Source organism: Alligator mississippiensis, chromosome 6 (assembly GCF_030867095.1).
Source record: "Alligator mississippiensis isolate rAllMis1 chromosome 6, rAllMis1, whole genome shotgun sequence".
NCBI lineage: Eukaryota > Metazoa > Chordata > Crocodylia > Alligatoridae > Alligator > Alligator mississippiensis.
The window spans coordinates 69916636-69925154 of NC_081829.1; positions in this window are offsets into that span (position 1 = coordinate 69916636).

Here is an 8519-nt window from a genome sequence, read left to right on the forward strand (position 1 = left end):
TCAGCACCCTTGGGTACATCCTGTCCAGCCCCATGGACTTGTACACATTCAGCTTTTCTAAATAGTCCCTGTTGTCATCATGGATCTGAGTAAGTACAGTTTCAGGTCCATAGTCTGAGTTATTCATAGTCACAAGTGCAGGTTATGCAGATCAAACAATATAAGCACTGTGCTATTCATAGCAAAAGTTTTCAATTTTAAAACTGGACTGTGTAACTGGTGAGCAGGACAAACATGAGGTTCCACAAAATATTGTTCTGAGCAGTTCTATAACTAAAGCAGGGATTTATTTTGCACAGCTTGATGTAAGGCACAAAAAAATAATATAATGTTTATATAACCTTTTTGTGGTTGATTAAAGCATCTTGGTCTTGCATCAGAGAAGAAAGAGCTGAGGAAGGGAAAAGAGCCAGTCTGCAGCCTACTCTTCTCTACAGAAAGAGCTATAAATTCTGTGGATGGTCTGTGGCTTAAGGATTGGACTCTTAATAAGTGATCTGAAGACCCATCTATAAGCAGTGGTAGAGATCATGCTTGAATCAAGGGATTGCCATTGATGATGGTTGTTTATCTTCAGTGACATGATCTGGATCAGGATTTAGTCCATCTTGTGAAATTACATGACCAAGGAAGGACAAATCTTGTCTGCAGCAACATTTAGCTCAGTTCCATTGCAGTACCTGCGCGCTGCTGTGTTGTAGTGCAGTGGGGTTTTTTGATGGTCTTTGTAGTTCCATGAGCACTACGTCATCATCCAGGTAGTGATTTTTAAGGATCGTTGACATCATTCTTTGAAAACAGTGGGTGCTGATATAGGTCAGTTTGGCATCCATTTTAAAATGGAAATGTCTGCCGTGTGTGCTGTGAAATCTCTACTGTTCTCACATAACATTTATTGATAATATGTGCTCCATTGATCAAGAGCAAAGTAGTTCTGCAAATGTCTCCTTTATATATAGAAGTAGGTGGCTGTCAATTGTTATGGCTTTATTTCAAAGTAAAGGCAGGAACATGCAAAGACAAATGCATCGTGTCTTACTGCTTGCTACTACTCTGGTGAGATCCAGACAGAAAGTTAATTTTCTTCAGTAATGTCAAGCATCTCCCACACAGAAAGGTAAATTTTATAATCTTTGTTTTATGGGCATCCATATCACATTTGGTTGAATTTTAATGTTGTGAACAAACTGTTTTACACATGTCACTCAATGTTCAGGAAAGACAGAGTGAATTAGTGCAGAATGATTTTATTAAATGTAACTAAGCTTGCCTGTCATTGGTTTAAGCCTTTTGTCATATTTCCTTTTAGTAGAACACACTATGAATAGTACCTATGAAAGTCCACGTAGCCGGGCAGATGTGTCTGCTACCAAAGAAGAGAAATAAAATGTTAAGGCCACATTAAAGTTGATATTTTACATATATAGAAATCAATCTATGTAGTCCCATTGTGTTATGACAGTAGTTTGTATTAACATTAATTCTGACACTCTGTAAAAATACTTTGATTAAGGTAAAATCTCCGTTCTCATAATGCTTTTTGTTCTCAGTCTTTCATTTTGTTCAATATAGCTTAACTTTCTGGCCTGTATAGTCATTTGAACAATACCAAAATAAGATGCATAAATACAATTTATAGCATATGACAGGTCCAAACTGATAAGATATTTAGACCATCTTTAAAATCTTTTTATACTGAACTTTCCTTCCTGCTATACTGTAGATGGAGGGAGAATATATTTTCTATAAGATGCTTTAAAGACACAGCATTCTTTGTTTCTGTGTTCCTTATTCAGTGACACATGATTATGTTTAAATATTTGTGTGGTTCAGGGTAATTGTCGTCTTCACATTTTATAATATAACAATGTGCGTGTCCCTGATGGTTTTCAGTGGAATAACAGAACACAAGGCATTTATTGTATTGCTTGCATGAACATTCATAAAGACCTATTTGCATATGGCAAATAAGACAGTTGTGTAATACAATGAGGAGGTTTCACCGAAGATGAGCTTAGATGGATAAGAATTAGGGCTGTGCAAAGCTTCGGTTACTGATTCGATTCAGTGGAGATTTGGCCCGATTCGGTGGCCAAAACTCTGAATCCAAATCAAATCAGGAGACCCTTTCATGTCTCCAAATCGAATTGGAACCCTCCAAATTGATTCAGAGAGATTCACTGATTCAGACCTAGACACAGGTTTAGATGTTTTTTCTGCATACCTCAGGGTACCAGGCAGTCGTGAACATGGGGCAGATGGAGCGTCCCATGGGAGTGTGTGTGGGGGTGGAGGGGTCCCCAGCGTGCTCTGCAGCAGACCTGGAAGTGGACCAGAAGCACTTCCAGTCCGATTCTGGGTCTGCCACGGAACATGCGGGGACCTGCCCCCTAGCTCAATGACTGGTGCCTCCTGGGTATGGAGGGGCACCCAGGTTCCCCCCGTGACAGACTGCCGAGGGGGGGGGGGGGCATGGGCTCGGCAGTGGACCCAGAAGTGGACCAGAAGTACTTCCAGGTGCATCCTGTGGGACTCTCCATCCGCCCCAGCATCGCAGCTTTCATAAGCTGTGCCTGGTACCTCCAGGTATGTAGAAAAAGCATTTAAAGCTGCATCTATGGCTGAATCATTGATTCTCCAAATCAGCATCAGATCTTCAGATTCGGATTTCACTGAATCGAATTGGGACAGTGATCTGAATCAACGAATCGAATCACTGTCCCTGATTCAGGCCGAATCCGAATCGAATACAGCCTGTTTCACACACCCTGTGGGAGGGGAGGCAGAAGCCCCCCTCCCAACCTGTCCAGGGATCCCGCCTGACAAGCCCTGATACTCACCGCAGGGACCAGGACGAGCAGCAGCTGCGAGAACACGCCGATGCAGGCTCAGCAGTTCTGCAACTGCCTGAGTCTGCGGATCGGCGAGCCATGGGGGTGGGGCCTAAAAGCAGCACAGGCTGCTTAAAAGGCAGCTGGGGAAACACCCAGCTGCCCAGAGGGGAGGACGCTGCCAGCAAGAGACAGGCGACGGAGCCAAGTGGGGAAAGGCAGAGCACCGGCGGAGAGACACAGGCAGCAGAGTTGGGTAGGGGCAGTGGAACTGGCCTTACAACACCTACCAGAGACACCCCCCTAATAAGAATGTAATAGACTTGCACAGAGAAGCAAATTGTTAGGAGTTGACAGGGTTCAGGGTGCCATCTTGGCATCTGAAAACAGTTGCGGTTGCTATGTGGCTCTCATTAAAAAACATACTGTAATTTCTGTCCTGATATATATAGAACTAATGTACACAGTTTTAGCTGCTTTTTCAATTGCACATCATTTTGCATTAGAAACTTTTTTAAATTTTAAAAGTATTCTTAAATTTTGATCTTCAGCTAACATAAAGATGCTCAATTACCAGTGCTTTTAGAACATGGTCTTTATTACTTGCACTAAATCATAAAAGCTCCTTAGATCAACTAACTAAAATATTTAAGTACAAATATAATGTTCAATTCATATTGAACCTCTCAGATTATTTAACAGGAATATTGATGTGTACATATATAAAATGTTGTGTATGTCTGTATGTATGTATCTTCGCTTATAACTTGAGAATGGCTGGTCCCATCTACTCTAAACATTCCAAAATCACTGAATGCCACACCCAAGGGAAATTATAGGCGGGTAATTTTCATTTGATCCTGTTTGGGGCATCCATTGACTGTGATTGCGTTGCTTCTCAGATAACAAACTGGTATCACTCCATTTTGGATGCAGTGAATTCAGTTCAATAGTCATTATTATATTGACACTTGCCTTTTTCTCAAGTCAACTGTCATTATTATATTGATGCTTATCTTTTTTCTTTTGCTCCATGTTAAATATTAAATAAGTTGTACTATGTTCTTTAAAAATAAACAAACACTACAATTACAAAAATAACAACCTGGGCAAAGAATGGGTACTTCAGCTAGTATATTAATATTATTTAAAATATTAGAATGTTTCACTTTATCACAAGATTTGGGATATGCAATCACACTGCCTTCACTTTGAGATAGTCAGTCATTTGAAATTGTCTGGCCTAGAAGGGATACTAATGTGGAGATGTTAATTAGTGTTTTAAAAGAAAGGTAGTTAGCCATGTTAACTAAGCAGGGTAGATTTGCAGGAAGAAGTCAGGCAGAAAGCAGGGTAGATTTGCACTTTACAGGTTAACTACGTTAGAGATGTTTTGCATGAACTTTCATGAGTCCAGCTTCATCAGTTGCTGTAAATGGACATGCATACAGCAGCATATAAAATAAGAAATTTGAATACAGAAGACAGGGAAGGGAGGGAGGGAGAGAAGGTAGAGAGGTAAAGGGGGCCAGGCAAAAAGGCAATAAACCCATCAAGGGAAAAGGGGTTACAAACACTAATCCAGATAATGGGATGAGAATCGGTGGTCCCTGTTTAGAGTATAATTAACGCGCTCCAGTTTATAGATGATTTCTTGTTCTGCAATTTCCCTGTTCCAGTTGTCTAAGAACAGCTACCCTGAGGTCAGTGATGGTAAAGTGGTTTTCCACAGGCCCATGTTTCTTTCTGGAACTGATGTCAGATCAGTGTTCGTCAAGGCAAGGGACAGACTTTCAAAAAGGCTCAGCCTTAACTGACTGAATCTTTGCAGATTCGTCTAACCTGGCTAGGCTGAACCGGTTTGTAACTCGACTGACATTCTCTCTGGACTGAGGAAATTCAGGTACATGTCTGCGGTGGCTCAGGCTAGAAGCTGGAGGGGGTGCTAGAGTAGCCCTCCCTTCCCTTCTACAGTACTGAGCTGAGGGGGGGGGAGGAGGGCGTGGCCAGGTCCCCATAGGACCTATGATTAGGGAGTTCTGCCTGCATGGTCTCAGGCTTTTCCCCACTGGCTGCTCAAAGGTTAAGAGTGTTGCCCTCTGCTAGCACTCTGAGGCAAGTGGGGGTGTGCAGCACATGCATCTGTTGATGATACAGAGCTTTTCAGTCTCCTTCTCCCTACTTCTTTATGCTGTCTGCAGCAAACTGGCAGGCAAGCAAGCCAGCAGGGGACTAATAACACTGATTATCACCTCATCAGCAAAACAGGCTCTCTCCATTACTTCAAACTCTTCTTAAACAGCTTACTGTTTACTGTTGATTAGCTGTAACTAGCCCTAAGTGGTCATTGTTCTGTCTACCTGTCTCAGTGAAATTGGAAACACACACACAGATACCTCTCAGCATTAACTTCCATACCACGTGCCTAGGGTCCATTGGGCTGGGGTCTGTACTGTGGGAGAGAGGGGATTCCTGCTTGAGCAGTGAGGGGTGGAGGGCAGGGCAGGGGGAAGCCAGGCAGACCCTGGAGGGTCTTCCCTGCTGTGGAGCACAGAGCCCTACCCAACCCAGAGAGCATGGCAGGATGCTGGGGGTGCCTGGTTTATCTTAAACCATCAAGGGGTCTGGGACAGATATTGCATAAAATGGTTTGACCCAAATCAGTTAAGTCTGATAAAACTAGTTGAATGTAGTATCTCAAACCGGTTTCAGCCATTTTCAAACTGGTTTATGTGCACTGAACATCTGTTCTGTTACAGGTTTAAACCAGTTTCCGATCACTTAAACCATTTATGTGTAATGTCTGTCCCTAGCCATAGGGGTCAGCCCATCTATCCAATGTAGACTGCAAAGGGGCACTGTAAGCAGGTGATGGTGTGCCTGATGCTGGTAGAGTTGCAGGTGAATGAATTTCAGATGCTATAATCCATGTTATTTTATCCAGCGATTATGTGGTTGATGAGAGGGTACAGTTGGTGTCTCAGTCTGGGAGTCAAGTACCCTTTTGCATGAAAGATGCCGTTTGAGGTTGGGGGGCTGTCTTGGAAAACTTTTGCTTTCCTGGACTTGACTAAATACAGAAAAATACCCTCCTGTTTTTCTATAACAGAATGCTTATACATATTCTTTGGAATTATATTGATAACATGGTACCATCAGATTGGTACATAAATATTCTACCAAGATTATAATCTCATTTGAGTACAAATTGATGCTTGAAAAATAGTTGGTAGTTACTTAGAATTCTATCATCTCCCCATTTCTGCCATCTAATTAGATTGACTTTACCTAAGCTTGTTTGATCTATTATTCTGGAGTAGCTCTGGCATATTATACCCATACTGGTATGGTATGTGTGGTTTTTATGTTCATAGTACATTCAGGTACTTATTTTTAGGTTTCATTCTTTAATCTATTATCCTCCAGGAAGCTGTAATGGAATTGATTTAGAGTTTTGTTAGTAACTCATGCTTTGTACAGTAATAGGAACTTAATATTGATTTCTGTACATTTTGAGGATCATCTTGCTCATCTGTTCATTAACAATGGTGTTAGACATTTACCACCCACAGATATAATCATATTCAGCTTAACTCTTTTGGCAGAAACAGGATTTCCTAATATTAATCATTATAGCAGAAACAGAAGTCAGTAATCTTATCTAGTGCATTTGATAATTTGAACTGATTCAGCTTTTATCTCAATAATATTAACATGCATTCTGCACATAATGCATATATCTACTCACTTTCTAGATCTAGCAGATAGCAATTGACTTTAGGCAGTAAGTTTTATTACAGGAAGTGAGGCAAAAGTCTAGCCACACCTAGTAGTCACTCACTCAGTTTTACAGATTCCTTTTTCTCTTTCTATGCCCTCTGCACAGGGTGAGATTGAGCCTTTGAACTCTAATAATGAGTTAACAGCTCTGCAGACACAGTATTTGGTTGTTTATCCAATTATTTTTGAAAGTTTAGCTGTAAGGAATGCCTCGTCAGGTTGAGATATACACAGAAACAGGGAAGCAAACAAAATAAGCATATTTTACATCTGAAATACAAAACCAGACTGTTTTATTCTTTTAGTAGCACATGAAGTAAGAAAGATGAAGCAGTATCAATCATCTCCATGAACAAATGCACATTTTTTCAATGGACTGCACTTTGTCTGGAAGCTTCTCCTGAGTATTAGGATGAGCAAATTCTTGTAACATGCAGCCACAGATGAAGTAAAAAGTAGACATACTCCAGAACTTTGGAAGTGATGACCTACAAAAATAAGCGGTCACGTATAACAACTACTGACAAGATAGCTGGATGGTACTAAGTGTTGTCTTCATTTTAAAAAGGCTTATTGGCTTTTTGTTCCCTTAAAACTTAAATACCTAGCAAACTGGTTCTATCTGTAGTTAATAAATTAATGAAAGAGCTGGTCTAAGTCAGCATAGTATTTACAAAAAGAAGTAGTGTCCCAAAGAACTCTAGGAGACTAGTGTATGTGTTGATAATGTTGGCAATGAATAAGACCTAGTTGACAATTTATGCCTTAAAAGAAAGCTTTGGACTAGGTCTTCCATAAGAGAATGTTAAGAAAACAAAATGGTCCTGAAATGAAAAGCTAAAATGTGGGAAGTAGGTAAGACTGATTTTTCAGAAGATCTTGTGTTTACTACATTTGTTGATTATCTAGAAGGGAGTAATGAGCAGTTAGATAGTAAAAATAACAGAAAGCATTGTGCTTAGTCTAAACAGAGAAGACTGAGAGGCAATCAAGTGAATAGGAAAGATAAAGTAGAATTAGAGTGATGTTGTAATTGTGATGATCCAAGAATTATGTGAGGGGCAAGGATTTCTTAAGGTGATACCTTTTATTGGACCAACTGCATAGCTGGAATAAAATTAGACAAGCTTTCAAATAAAAGACATTCTACTTCAGGTCACATATTAAAGAGCAATGAAGAATTGATAAATGGAAGTGCTTTTCCAGTCAAACAGCTGAAGATTGCCACTAGGCCAAGAACCTGGCCAGGCTATCAGGGACTAGGTTCAGTACAACCCAAAGTTTTGAAAAAAACAACTCACCCCCACCTCTTTCATCTTCAGAATGTAGAACAATCCCTAATTATTACAGATTAGGAAAAAAAATTACATGAGTAGAGGGTACCATCCCTGTTTGCTGTGCATGAGGTTTTTGGACATTGTTCTGAAGCAGGTACTACTGGCCAAAATCAGACAGGATACCAATTAGATGGGACCTCATGATCTGATCCAGTACAGGAATTCCTCTGTTCTTATAGGCCTGTAAGAAAGAACCAAGCTAATTTATTTTTGAAATCTGATTGCTCAAAATGAAAATTGTGTCTAAGCTAGTAGAGCTCAACCTTTTGGCCCCACTGACCAAATGTGTGCTGTGGGGCTGGTCTATGGACTGGCTCAGGCCCAGCGCTCCAGGATCAGGCCTTGTGTGGCCCTATGTGCCAGAATCAGGCCCTGGCACTCCAGTAGTGGGCCCTGAGCTGCCCTGCACATCTGATTTAGCATGCAGGGCCACACTATTCAGCTCATGGGCCCCCCATGGGTCTGGAAATTCAGCAGCAGGGGAGCAGACCTGTGGGGAACCCATGGGCCAGATGACACGGCTCCATGACTGGAGCATCCCTGGGTTGAAGCAGTGCTAGGGAAACTTCTA